At 35.1% G+C, this 13609-nt stretch overlaps 1 protein-coding gene across 1 annotated transcript in view; it reads left to right on the plus strand.

Annotated features, from left to right (window-relative positions):
* The first annotated feature begins 1874 nt into the window (after nucleotides 1–1874).
* The window catches only part of LOC135075734 (putative polypeptide N-acetylgalactosaminyltransferase 9), a 246261-nt gene continuing 234526 nt past the window's right edge, over nucleotides 1875–13609 (plus strand). Inside the window, exon 1 of the mRNA XM_063970196.1 lies at nucleotides 1875–2007. The gene's annotated coding sequence lies outside the window, so the exon portion shown is untranslated. The remainder of the gene's footprint in view (nucleotides 2008–13609) is intronic.

Genomic DNA, 13609 nt, shown 5'->3' on the forward strand with positions numbered 1-13609 from the left:
ACTGCGAGTAAATGGGTACTTAGTCTTGTGGTAAGGTATACGCGAGATAAAAATAATGTATATAGGAATCCTTAAGTTTAGTTTTTTTTATCAATTTATTTCATTCAAGATACATTATTAGGACGTCTTTCGGCTGAAACGAACGAACGAACGAACACTATTAGTTATATTCAAACAACGAACAAGTTTTACTATTTTATATACAAACATCTTAAATTCCACTGTGTTGTAAAATTCTGCAAAAAACTTCAAACTTAAATGTCAATCTGTCAAAAAACTTTATTTATGTTATTTATGTCTGTGTAGCCGCATCTTAACGTTACATTTAAAAGTCACGCGACCACAGCCTTCTGATAGCGTATGTTTAGTGCTCTTAGAGAGGATATACGGATGCTTTTTGCAATATTTACCGCTTTTTGATAGACAGATATTAAAATAGAAGATGTGTTCGTTTCATGCATGACCATGATCTTTTTATAACAGAGCAGAGTCATGAACTTTTGACTATGATTTTTGGGCTAGGCAAGAGATATGAACAGGTAAGTATTTCACTCAAAAGTCCACTCCGGTTATACTCATTCAAAATCTTTCACACCATGATAAGATGTTTTTTTACTCTACTACTATGAACACAATAAAAGAGCGCAATGATTATTATTTGCTCGCGTAAACAGCCACTATGAAGCCCGTATGTTTCCATACTTACTCCACTTTATTTCTAAAAAAATAAAAAGCATATTCGAACATGGTTTTCAGACGGCCCAATATAATTTGGCCCCCTTCGTCCCCTCCAAAGCTTGTAAATGCGGTGGAATACAGGGACACGTATAGGTTATCAGGGGTCTATGCTTTCTGGGCTTTCTGGGTTTAACTAGTGAGCTACCGTTTATGACAGAAGCAGCGCCGTTTGGCACGATACGAGGATCCAACTTTTTATAATAGTTTCATGGCCTGATTTATGCGGTTTTGGTTTATATCTTTTATGACTGTTAGATATGCTTTAGTAATTTTGAACTGCAATAATAAAAACATCTTTGCCTTTATTCTCCACGCTAAATGTCTCCTTGCCCGCAAGTAGATAAGTTTTATTACACTTTATTAACGCTGTTATTATTTTCCTTGAGACCTATGTCGTATTATGTTCTGATTTCTGTGGTTGTGATTATGAAAGAACAAATTTTAGTACAAAACGCAGAACCTGCTACATTTTTTTACACAGAACAAGGCAGGTGTTTGACCGCAATCGCACCTGATGATATAAGTAAGATGGAATCTAGGATGGTACACCTATAGTGCTTCTTAATCAATTGCCTTGAAAAGGCCCGGATTAAAGTGTTTTGGAAAGACAGCAGCAGGCAGCAAATTCTAGTCACACATATTTGTGGAAAAATTACATCTAAACAATACATACGATATTTGGTTTGGATTGCCGATAGTCTATTAAAATTAAGTTACTTCTTTCTGTTTCGTACTAGGTACGTTCAGATAAATTCATACATTTTACTCTTCATTACGATTCGCCTCAACAAAATGCCCAAGGGTTTTAATGGCCATATTAAACTTGATTAAAAAGTTTGTAAGCAATGTTTAAACCTCTTTAAACACTAAAGTAAGCCAACTAGAAGGTAGACATGCGCAGTATGAAAAATGTTCACCACGCATGCGTCATGCCATGTCCTGTAACAAATGACAGTTTTGACAGCAACCCCGATGGAACTGCTCTGTTCTCGATAATTTCCACAAAAAACACTTTCTTTCGATATTATTTGAACTGTTTATGATAGTTTATCAATTTATTGTGTTGTTCTATCAATGAGTTACTTTTTTATTGTAGTTTAAAGTCGTGAGGGTGCAGTGAAATTTTTAGGTTAGCTTCCTTCTGATGTTTACGTTCAAATCTATGTAAATAATAAATTGAATTAGCTATTGTGTGGCCAGTGTAAGTGTTTGATGTTTGTTGTTGATACGTGTTGATCGGCGGGAGGATTCCAGACAAGAATTCCAGAGGTATGTTGATGTAATGTTAAACAATTCGTTTAAGCACCTCACTGATGGGTATGTTGCGTGTTTTTGATTGTAGCTTATTATTGCTAATTCGTATGGGTTTTTGTAATTCTGAGAATGGAAATGTAAACACTTTATCGTTGTGGTTTTGACGTTGAAAATCTGAACTTTAAAATACGAAAATAAAAAAGAGGAAATTAAAAAATAACTTTTTTATCGTATACCTTTATCAGATAACAAAATGAAAAACAATGAACTGCTATCTTTTCCTATTAAGTTTTCCCTATCGTATCTTTTATTACCCACATAATACACAGCACTGTCCTTAATGGGCATAGTACCTAATACCGACCGAAATATAAAGGTAACACTTACGAAGCATAGAAAATAATTTTAAGTGACTTTACCGATATTTGTTAGGGAGTAGCTTAAAAGCTTCCTTAAGGGGAAGCACAATAGCTTCCTGACCTAACTGACACCCGTATTCACAAACGATACTTGCTTTTAAGTGAAGCAGCAAATCGAATGCACAGCGTTGAATAGAGCTTTGTGATTGGTTCGTGTGTCACCCTGTGTGTCCACGCCACGCGCACTGTGAGACCTCATAGTAATGTTTGTGAATACGGAAAGTTGGTCAAGTATCATAGATAACGGAAATACTGACAAACAACACGTCCAGAGTTAATATAATTTATATCATGGGATGATCCCTCCACCCACCCCTAAAAGGTCGAATTTTTAAGACCTTTAAAATTTACGCACGTGTAGTCACGACGAGGTTGTTTTGGTGAAGTCACATGTTGTTTTTTGTCTTAGAGCCTAGACAAAGTAATGTAATTCCGAAGTAGCTCCAGTCTTTTTTTGTGTGAAGCTACTTCAAGTGTCTATCAATTCGTCAAGTGATTTCAAAATTAAAACCGTCACAAATGTTACTTTAACTAGGCCCCTATACGACGTTAATGTTTTCTAATAACCTAAAGAGTTATTAAAATTGAACGAAAATTATGTTTTCGGTTTATTCTCTTGTTTGGACCTTAAAACAATGCTTCTTAATTGAAACACTTTGTACATTTTAGGTAGTCATTTAAGTGCTTATTTTATTTATCTGTGAGTAATAAACACCAAGTAAATTACTAAACAAATACTAGAATTTAAATTGCCTTAATTTGAAATTTGTAAAATTACAAGTTACTTTAACATTATTATCAATAACGTATTTTCACTTACCCAAAGCTCTGCTTAAAATTAGTGAAGTAGAAAATTCTACAGGTAGCTTATTCTTGATTTCATCGTCTTTTGAAAGGTCCTCAATTTCAAACTAATTACTTTTTCTCAAGCTCTAAAATTATTTCTGTTTTTATTGAATATTAGTTTAATTTAATTTAACAAAAATCCTACAAAAATACAGCTTCGAGGTTTTTTTGGGCTTAAGAATATTCCAGAGTCTCGAAGATCACAGTGACAGAATAAATATAGGAGTATTAATACTCTCGATATTCATTACACAATAAGTTAACACATAAATTTTACTTATCCATAGCTTGTATGTAAGTAAGTATGAGTGTGTTTTGACCAATTGCTATTTTCATAACATCGAGAATACTAGACCAAACATCAAGTAATTACCTTTGAATCCATTTGATTACCTATAAACCAATTACCCGACCCGTATTTATAATGACCCGTATTCTGCGGGGTCCGCATAAACACTCGAGCAACAAATACCAGCAAATAGAGGCAGGATCACAATAGATTTGTTCCTTATTTTTTGTACGGAGAAAGGGACTGGATTTTTCCTTGATAAGAGTTGGAACCGACTACTACAAATTCAATATGTATTTGGAAAATACACTTACAGGATTGAAATACTATCTGTTTTGTTGAGTTAATTTTACGGATTTTTCTCATGTATTCTGCAGGTTTAATGCGTATACCTTTATAAAACAGAGGTACCAAGGTCTCTACGAGGTCCCAAGAAATCATTTGTTTTTACTATAATAAAGGTACAATCTAATTCTGGCAACGATTAAATACTTAGTCGAAATTTAACTCGTTAGCGGACATAAATTATATTTGATCTAAATAATTGAAACCGGCTATTTGTGTAACTAACTGATTAAAAATCAGTATTAATGATTGCCTGAAAACGCTATACAAATATTTTATTTTATATATTATTTTGGCATGAACAATAAAGCTGTTCATGCCAAAATGAATATAAAAAAGTGCAAACAACGAACCATGTTTATTTGCGGTTGAAATTAGTCGTTTCGAGATTATTCCCCAGAAATTGAGCTCTAAAATACACAATCCTCGTTTTAATTAAGAGCGCTCGCTTAAATTGTATCGTAAGGAACCGCAAACAAATAACCGAAAATTTGCCGACGCGGCCTCTCCCAAAGGCCAACATTCTGCTTCTTGCTAGTAATAAATAATGCTGTAGAACCTCCTCTAAAGGGCTTTTTGCATGGAGGCTTGTACGTGTTTTGGCGCCCTATGTTTTGGCCGTCATTAATTACGAATTATGAATTCCGCTCACAGCGGACGACATAACGCCCGCGGGTCTACTTTGAGAAATGCCTTTCAATCTATTCATCTCTTACTGCTTCCCTCGCTCATACCGAAGTTCAAGCTTGCACGAAAGGGACGACAATAGTTAGGTTATTGAAAACTCGGATTGTGTTAGACCTCTTGTACAGCCATTTACGTGGGGCACCGTAAAAAGTTGCAAAACATCCCTCTAGTTCGGGAGTAATGGGCATCAAATTATTGCCATTTTCACGCGGCTCACCCATATCTCTGCGGGGTTCCAGAACCGTACAGCCCCGGGGTTGCTCTGTTTTTGGAATAAAATCCACATTTTTCTGGCAACAAAGCTGCGCGGTGTCTGGAAGGCGTTATGAACGCTTACATCTTCATTATGACACGTTTTTGGCATTTTTTTTCTGACGGCATGAGTTTAGTTCGGAGTAAGTCGAAATTTTAATAATGGGGGCTTTAGTGATGTGTTTTGCTTAGTGCGGGAGATATCTTAGTTACTGGTCAGATTTTTTTGACCAGTTTTTTTGATCTAGGTTAGTTGTAAAACATTAACTTAGTCATCGGTTTCCGTTGAATCTTTTCTTTTCTTTGGAGAAAGGTAATCTTCTTAATTTTGTCACGATAAACTATGCCAAAGAGTATTTTAAAGTGCGTTACGTCATTTGATGACAATTTCGTCAGATTAATATAGTAGGGCATAATATTACACCTGGTAATATGAGTTGAATATGTTGATAGATAGCAAAAACAATAAACGCCGAAAATCTGCCCCAATTCAGATATTTACTGAAAAGATTTGCCGTGCGCAACCTTTATTCAAAGCTTGCTCCCGGTACTAACGTATTCGCAAAAAGGTAATATTTCAAAATGGCCATTCTTTATGCATCGCAAAAATCAATCTTTCAATTCCGACTTTCACCGTAAGCATGGGCGTCGTTAGGCCAGCCAAACGTTGGATCCAACGCCGCTCGTCAAACTTTTGGATCTAGGAAATGTATTGACACCAACGTTTGGACAAGCCATTTCCTAGATATAAATCTGGACGAGTGGCATTGGGACCAATGTTGGAGCCAACATGTAGAGCCGTCGTTAGGCTATGGCGCGGGAATAACTGACGACTATTCTGGCATCTTGCCAAGAGTGAAACACCAGTTTGCATTTGCTAGCTGTGTGCTAAGAGCCTAAGCTGTAATTTGTGTGATTTTGTTTTTACTTTATCATCAATTTTCGTTTCGATTCCCATTGTTTTTTTTTTCGGGTCCTGTTTAGGGTTATGTAAAAAAACTCTACGACTTGATGATATTTTAAGTTTCTTTAAAGACTTTAGCAATCAACACACCGCGTGGCGTATCTTCATCATGACGTTGACATTTATTTATCAATCATTTTGGTAATCCTCACAAAGAAAAGGATTTTTCTCTAGTAGGTATTTTGACACTTATGAACGTCAAAAATAATTTATAGAATCTCCTTATATTTTGGCCCCTACCATAGCTTCGAAACAAAAAATATAACATGGCAAGTGCTTTCACGTGCGGGCGAGTTTGTTCTGCAGAAGAAATGCCTGAACAAACTCAGTCATTACTAGTTGCCAAAGCACGATTTCCCGCCTGTAGTAGCTATTAAAATTGAACAGCGAATTGACCTCATCCAGTTCCATACATCCTCGTAGCCCTTATATTTGACTGTGAGGTAAGCGGCATTATTTATAGCGCATATGGAAATGCGTCGTGTGAAATGGGATCGTAATGTTTGATCGCTTCGCAGATAAAACCAACGCACGTTATTCTGGATGGCGATTTCTCCTGCTATTTGCTTAACATTTGCATAGCTGATGAATAACACCCGCATTCACAAATTATACTTGCTTAAGAGAAGCAGGAACGCTATGCGAAGTCGAGCTTTGAATAGAGCTCTGTGTTGGTTCGCTTGCATCACTCCGCCACTCAAGTATTGTCTATGAATGGGTTTTTGGGAGCCTGTGCGTCCACGCGCACTGTGAGACCTCATTATGTTTGTGAATACGGGAGTAAGTTTGGTTGGACACGGGCTTTGGGTTTTTATTCGATGTATCAAAAGGGTCTTAATTTTGAGACCAAGAATACATTTTGTACAGCCAGCGTCAACTAGTTCGTAATATAACTAAAGTAGCCAAAAAGTTCGTAATACGTCTTTGTTACAATGAAGGTTGTGTTGTCAACTTTTTGGCCACTTTGGGTGTCACGAACTATTTGACGCTGACTGTACCTACTTTAACCACTTTATTTTCGTATTTATTCCTTTGTTAAAGATATTTGATTGAATCAATAAATCCATTGGCTAAAATAATATCAGAGGCCGTATTTTATCGGCTTCCTTAGTAACTAGATATTAGCCTCAGTTTATTTTAATACTGTCCTACGTAAACCTTTTAAATAAAATATCAGGTTTCATGATTCTTGAGATGTCTAATTTAAATAAATAATGTTTAGTCTAGTCATTTGTATGAACGTGATGATCTTAAAAGGTCATTCGGCACATTTCTGTCATTCTGAATTAACTACTTCCTGGATTCTTCTTTTATACGTGCAATAACAAATATTTTTTCCCGTTAAAAGACCAGATTAATTTGATACCAAAATATATAAAATTTATTGTTTAAAGATAAAACATCTTCATAAATCTAATAAGATTGTAGACTAAACGAGATATGTACATGATCAAGTTATTAAGGACTCTACACACACATCAAGCCCGTCGACCGATGATTTGGTGTCGGCGGCTTATTTCAAATGAAACATGTCGACGACTTGTATTTTCTATGACTTTGACAACATGTCAAAAGGTCGGCGGGCTTTGTGTGTGTCTACACTCTGCCTTAAGGCATTAATTTGTTACATCAATACAGGGTGTCCACGTCACACTGAAACTGGAGGTAGCTGAGTCTAAGACGCATCAAACAAGCTTAATATATCCATAGAAAAGTTTGATGAGTTTTGATAATGACTCTAGATTTTATTAGTTATTTTTCAAAATGGACTTAATATACCTACTTATACGGTTCGTCTTAAGATCATTTACCTCTAGTTATTTTTCCTTTGAATTTTTTTAAATATTATAAGTCTCTATAATTTTATTTCTTTTTTCTTTAAATCTAGGTACCTACATCTTTCGGTAAACTGAAAATAGTAATTAAACTCAACTCAACCCCTTCTGTTTAATTTAATTACCTAACCAATAAATTATCCACATTTACAAAGCCCCTTCTTTCAAATGAGATTCCAGAGAATAAATAAACTTTCTTTTCCCTTCGCAATTATTTCAACCTAAAGCGAGAAATTAGTGCACTTTATTGTAGAGTGCATTAAAACACAAATAGCTCAGAATGAATAAATTAATTTGCAACTTGTCTCAATTTATTAGTTAAGACAAACAAAGACAGCGGCGCCAAAGCGAAAATCTCGGAGACCATTAAATCCAGCTGCAATTCCGCTTACAACTAAAGATGGAAGAAGTTAGTGAGAGATGTAAATAGAATCAAAACGTTCTGTTCACGAATTAAGTGGTCGACTTGTTAGTTTAAAGACTTTAGTATGACTAATTGTGTGCGGATGATGGCCAGCTCAATCAGTAATATAGAGCCGAAATACTACTATACTACTCTTCCATTGTATGTTTTATGTGCTACCTCTGTCTTGTTTGTTTTTTCTTTTATTTACCTCTTTTGTCTTTTGCCATGTCCATAGCAATAAATGTTTCTTTCTTTCTTTCAAATTCTTCATTTTCTTTCATCATTATGAACTTTGTGGTAAGACTTCGTACGACTTCTCCAAGGAGCGTCATAGAGCACGATTCTCCCTTCCCTTTTCATCCTGGCACTGTCAGCTACCATCTGGATGCGGGCAGTGCAAGATCAGTCTTTATGGAAAACCTCAGGCGTGGCTTTTGTCCAACAATGGTCGTCCTTTAATTGAAACGACTACCAGCTACTTGGGTTCATTAAGTGAGTGTGTCAAAACAATACGTATGACGAAATGTGGTTTCTAAACCCGTTTACTCCACCTTTCATCTGTTCTTCGGCAGATACACCAGCCCATTGCCATTATAGATTACTACATTGTTATATTATGCCCATTAATTTGGTTACATTACTAACATTAGTAATTATTATTTAGATTGTTGCGTTTTGTTCTTAATCTGTTGGATTTCGAAGATTATTGTTTCTGTCCTTTATATTAATTGCATCATACTTCTGTAGTCCGGGCATTAAATTTGTCAAATTACTCAAAACGAATAAATTTATTCCCAACTTGTCTGGATTTATTAGTTCGGATAAACAAAGAGAGCGGCGCTAAAGCGAAATTCGCGGGGTTTATTAAATTTCGTTAAAATTCCGCTTGCAAACAAACCGAATGGATGAAGTTGGTAAGGGATTTAATGTAATCATACCGTTTTGTTAACGTCTTTCGTGAATCTAATAGTCTATTTTGTTAATTTATTGACTGCGGGTACATAAAAATAGCCTTTGTTTACGAAGCAGTAGCGAAGATTGTTCATTAACGTATGGAGACTAGATGACGTCTCCAAGACGCCTTAGCAACTCTGATCATACGTTGTATAATAATAGAATCAACAGCAAATCAGACATACCTTCATCTTTGTAGCAAAAATTATATCTACACAGATGCCACAGAGTTTAGACTGGTGTGACGTCATCTTCACTGCAGTCAGCTATCAACGTCATAAGTAGGTATATGATGAGACTCAGTTGTGATGCAATAATACTCCATAATAAAAGTTACGATTCACACAGGGCCGATAATATCCATCCTAGACTGCATCTCACTTAACACCAGGCGCGCTTGTGGTCAAATACTTGCCTAGTTTTCCATTAACAAAGTTAAAGTTTAGTAAACAATGTTTTGCTGGAAATGTAACTTAGGCAGAAGCCAAGGCTAATACACCATAACAAATTGTTTCCATCATGTAGTGTATTTATTATAAGTAAACTAATAAAAAGCAGACCTAGACAAGCTCTCTTTGGCAGAGTATATTAAATTTTCCTTAAGTTTCGGCAGCGCGAGTAAACATACTAAGATGGGTAAAGTTGCCAAGCGATTTAACGAAATCACTGTCGTATTTTCTTGACGCTATGGCGTGAATTGGTGTAGATAACTTGTCTTGAAATGTATGGTAGTGTACGGAATTACGCTTTTTTTGCACAAAACATACGTAATGTATCCAGTTATTAGTGTTTAGCTTAATGTCTTAAATCTGGAATCTCTACCATCATCATCATCATCATCTCAACCACAGGACGTCCACTGCTGAACATAGGCCCCCCTAATGCTTTCCATGTTGCCGGTTGGTAGCGGGCCTGCATTTAGCGCCTCTCGACCCGCATGTAGGGCTAAAGTAAAGTAAATAGATTTTTTGGGTTCCTCACTAGATTAAGAAAATGCCAGAACCTTCTAGCCTTTAAATGTCTGACTGAGGCAATGTTATCAGAAATCTTATGACATACTGTATTAAGATTTTTAAAATTATGTAGATATTAATAACGGGTGTTTCATTGATAACGTGACTACTTATAAAGTTGAAATAACGTAATAGGATTTTACTTAAAATTGAATTCTTTGTAAAGTTCAGAATCGTATATCAAATGAATGGTTGCTTTTAGTGTATTACATTGCATTTATATTTTGTAACTAATGGACTTGTTTTCAATGGAAAATTTTCAGGAAATCCTCTATCCTATTTCGTTAAGTAATTGACTGCCGCCTGGCTTGGTGATTCGCGTAGCCTGATGGGGTACCGAGTTCCATGATCCATCAAACCACCTTGGGTGGATGGATGGTTCTTTATAGGGTTCCATAGTCCTGACAAGGAACCCTTATTTAGGGTAAATTAGTAGGTATATTTGTAAAACAACTCTAGGCATATAGAAAACCTACTAAGCCATACATATTTTTTCATAAGTTTAAACAAAAATGATTTTAGTAGCGTTTTCGAAATAAAAATTCAAAAGCTTTCAGGCTTCTTGATGTATATTTTACACCTTGTATCTATTTAAGTGTTCAAATAATGCTTACTTCGGGAAAGGGAAATACAAACCTACAGTTTTGTTTCAATTCTCATTTTGATTTTTAATTAAATTTAAAATGTCCTCCACATTTTGTTTACCGACAATTAAAAATCAAGCTAATGAAATCGAGTGGAAAACACATTTAGCCCACAAAACCCTGCAAACATCTGAATTGATTCCATCAATACGTGGAATTGGCCAATATGAATTTAAATTGAAATTAAGCCTGTTGAAAAGAGTGATTAAAAATAATTTAAAATGTCTGCCCGCGGGCTGTATCGACGGTCTGGTAATGACGTTTCGACTCAACGAAATGTTTATTTCGTGTGTTGCATCGGAATTTATATACTTAGGGTGTATTGTAAAAGGGCTGGAGAAGTGTTTTATACATGCTCATGCATGTCTGTTTTACTATCCTAAATTCCGCTCAGCTAAAAAAGTGTCATCTTTTACCTACCTATTTATTCAAAATTACATACGCACTAATTTTTTCACAAAACATTTTTTCCAATAAACGCTCATAATATGAAACTTTATGTGACGACATGTTACACTTAACACTACTTTTGTTCCTTATAGCACCGACAAGCGAATTATTCCTGTTTGGCCAGAAAGTTAACAGGCAGAAAATGTCTTATGAAATTCTCCTTTTTTCATTAAATATTAAATAAATAAACACCTTGTAGATAAATGACAGATCACTAACAGCACTGATATGATAATTCCCGATGTACAAGGGTCTTAAGAATAAGAATAATTTATTGGTCTTGATTATGTTAACATTGAATTTTCAGATAGATCCAGTTTATTCTGTACCCTATTATTGGTACCGTTTGAAAGAGCCCATGAAGCACTTTCAGGATCAGTTACCAATTTTCCAATATCTTGTATAGTTTAGAAATAATCGAGTGAGATCACTTAACGTTTCCACCCTGTATAAGTGCTTCGAGAATCCATGTGTCCATACAATTAACCGAACATTCCACCAAAGAAAGTTTTTGTATTATTAACCTCTCTTGGAGTCCTGTGAAGGTAGAATACGGATAGTAAAAGTAATCTCTACACGCATCGTCTATGCCAGAGTTACTAATGAATCATTCCACAAAAGTCATCTAATTTAAGTAAATATGTACTCAATACTCAACAGATTTTATACATTTCCACCTAAGTACATATAGACAAAACTAAAAACAAGGCGAGAGTACTTAGAGGCACTCACAGGGCAGGTTAAAGGTAATTGCGAAGTGAATAAATGAATATGAAATATGTACCTACCATCCTAGACTGAAAAACCAACCGAATTGAGAACTTCCTCCTTTTGGCGAAGTCGGTTAAAAATATATTTTTAAGCTCCACAACGAATGGTATATTTCAGTCAGAAGTTAAGTCAAATATTAAATGCCATTAATTGTTTAATAAAGGTAGTGTTATCTTGCTTTGGACTTTAATAAAATGATTTATGATTGTCTATTTTTATAGTGAGACAGACAGGCCACCTGGGTACGGAATAATCTAAAATAAGATATTAATTTACGGCTGTCGCAGCTTCCATGACAGGTAGTGATGTGTACATTTCGATAATATAAATGATATTTTATGTTTTTAAAAATGTATTTAAATGTAATGCAATCAAAAAGTAGTGCTACATTGAAATTATTCATTAATGATCATTTATGCCTATGTTTGCGTATGTAGAGTGATTTTCCCACAAAAAGTTACGTTGTTATCGAGTGAATTAGGTAAAAAATATGATACAGGATTCTTATCAGCCTTTCTGTAACAAACCAAAAATAAATCAATGTAGGTACGTACTATTTATATCGTGATCAAATAAAATCAATAAGACAGCTAACCTTTTTCAGTTTTAAATCTGGACCTACAAAGTTCAAATAGCAATCTATCGACATTTTTCTCATCACTAACGTCCAGTTTAAATGTCAATTTGCGTTTCATTTCCATCTTCGGGGCACGATTTGCCATTCAAATGAGCAGCCAGAATGGAAAGGTATCAATTATTCTGATGCAACTGTTGTTTTTAGCCCAAACCTCGTTTGGATATCATGACATGCATTGTCAGAGCGAGGGTTTTGATGCAAACGTTATTATTATTGGATGGAGAGGAACGTATTTTAGTATTGTTCATTGACTGCTTTTCTATCGAATCGAGTCAAGTATTTTTATCTTTCTCTCTTTAATGACTTTAGTAGGACTTCCCAAACCTAAACACAGTGCAATATAAGCTCGTGAATATTATAATAGTCTCCAGCTTGATTATTTTTACACATTTTTTCTTGTTTGCTTCCTATATGACTGATCACTGATGTATCTTTAATAGCGCTAGATCTCTTTCAAGTAGGTAGTACATAATAATTAGAGAGAGACGAGATGAACATAATGTAATTTTATTCCAATATTCGACTTGCATTGTTGGTTTTACATAATATTGTAAATCTAAGTTCATTCATTTTCAATTTGCTTATAGCCCTAAATTTTTTTTTCATAAATACATAAAAGCTCAGAGAGGTTGTAAAGTCACTTAAACGAAGTATAACTTTCAAGTAAGTAGAGCCATTTATCCGAAACCAAAGTTTTGAAACGTAGCACTTGGATATTTTGACCCTCACCGATGTTCTGCTGTCCTTAATTAGGACAAGCCTCAAAGTCGGTACACCCTGTATCCTTGTAAGTGTTGTACAGATCAGACTAAATATTTGGTTCCAAATTAAACCTTATTGCAACTGCGTAAGATTCACAGTGTTAGCTTGACATTCTGAGAGTTTGCGTATACGCGCGTGTTGCGGGAATATAAGATTACACACACCAACGGCTCAAGTTTCTAAGTCGAGTGATTCGAATTGTTCACGTGTAACGTTTAGTTATAGGGACGGTTGGTTAACTTATTAGAATCACACAGTAGTAAATTTTTGTGGTTTCTACTGATAGAGTTCAGAAATTTCAAATAATTCAGCCATAAATTTTTCATAAGTTTTGGGAGAGAAC

Source organism: Ostrinia nubilalis, chromosome 10, assembly GCF_963855985.1.
Source record: "Ostrinia nubilalis chromosome 10, ilOstNubi1.1, whole genome shotgun sequence".
Taxonomy (NCBI): domain Eukaryota; kingdom Metazoa; phylum Arthropoda; class Insecta; order Lepidoptera; family Crambidae; genus Ostrinia; species Ostrinia nubilalis.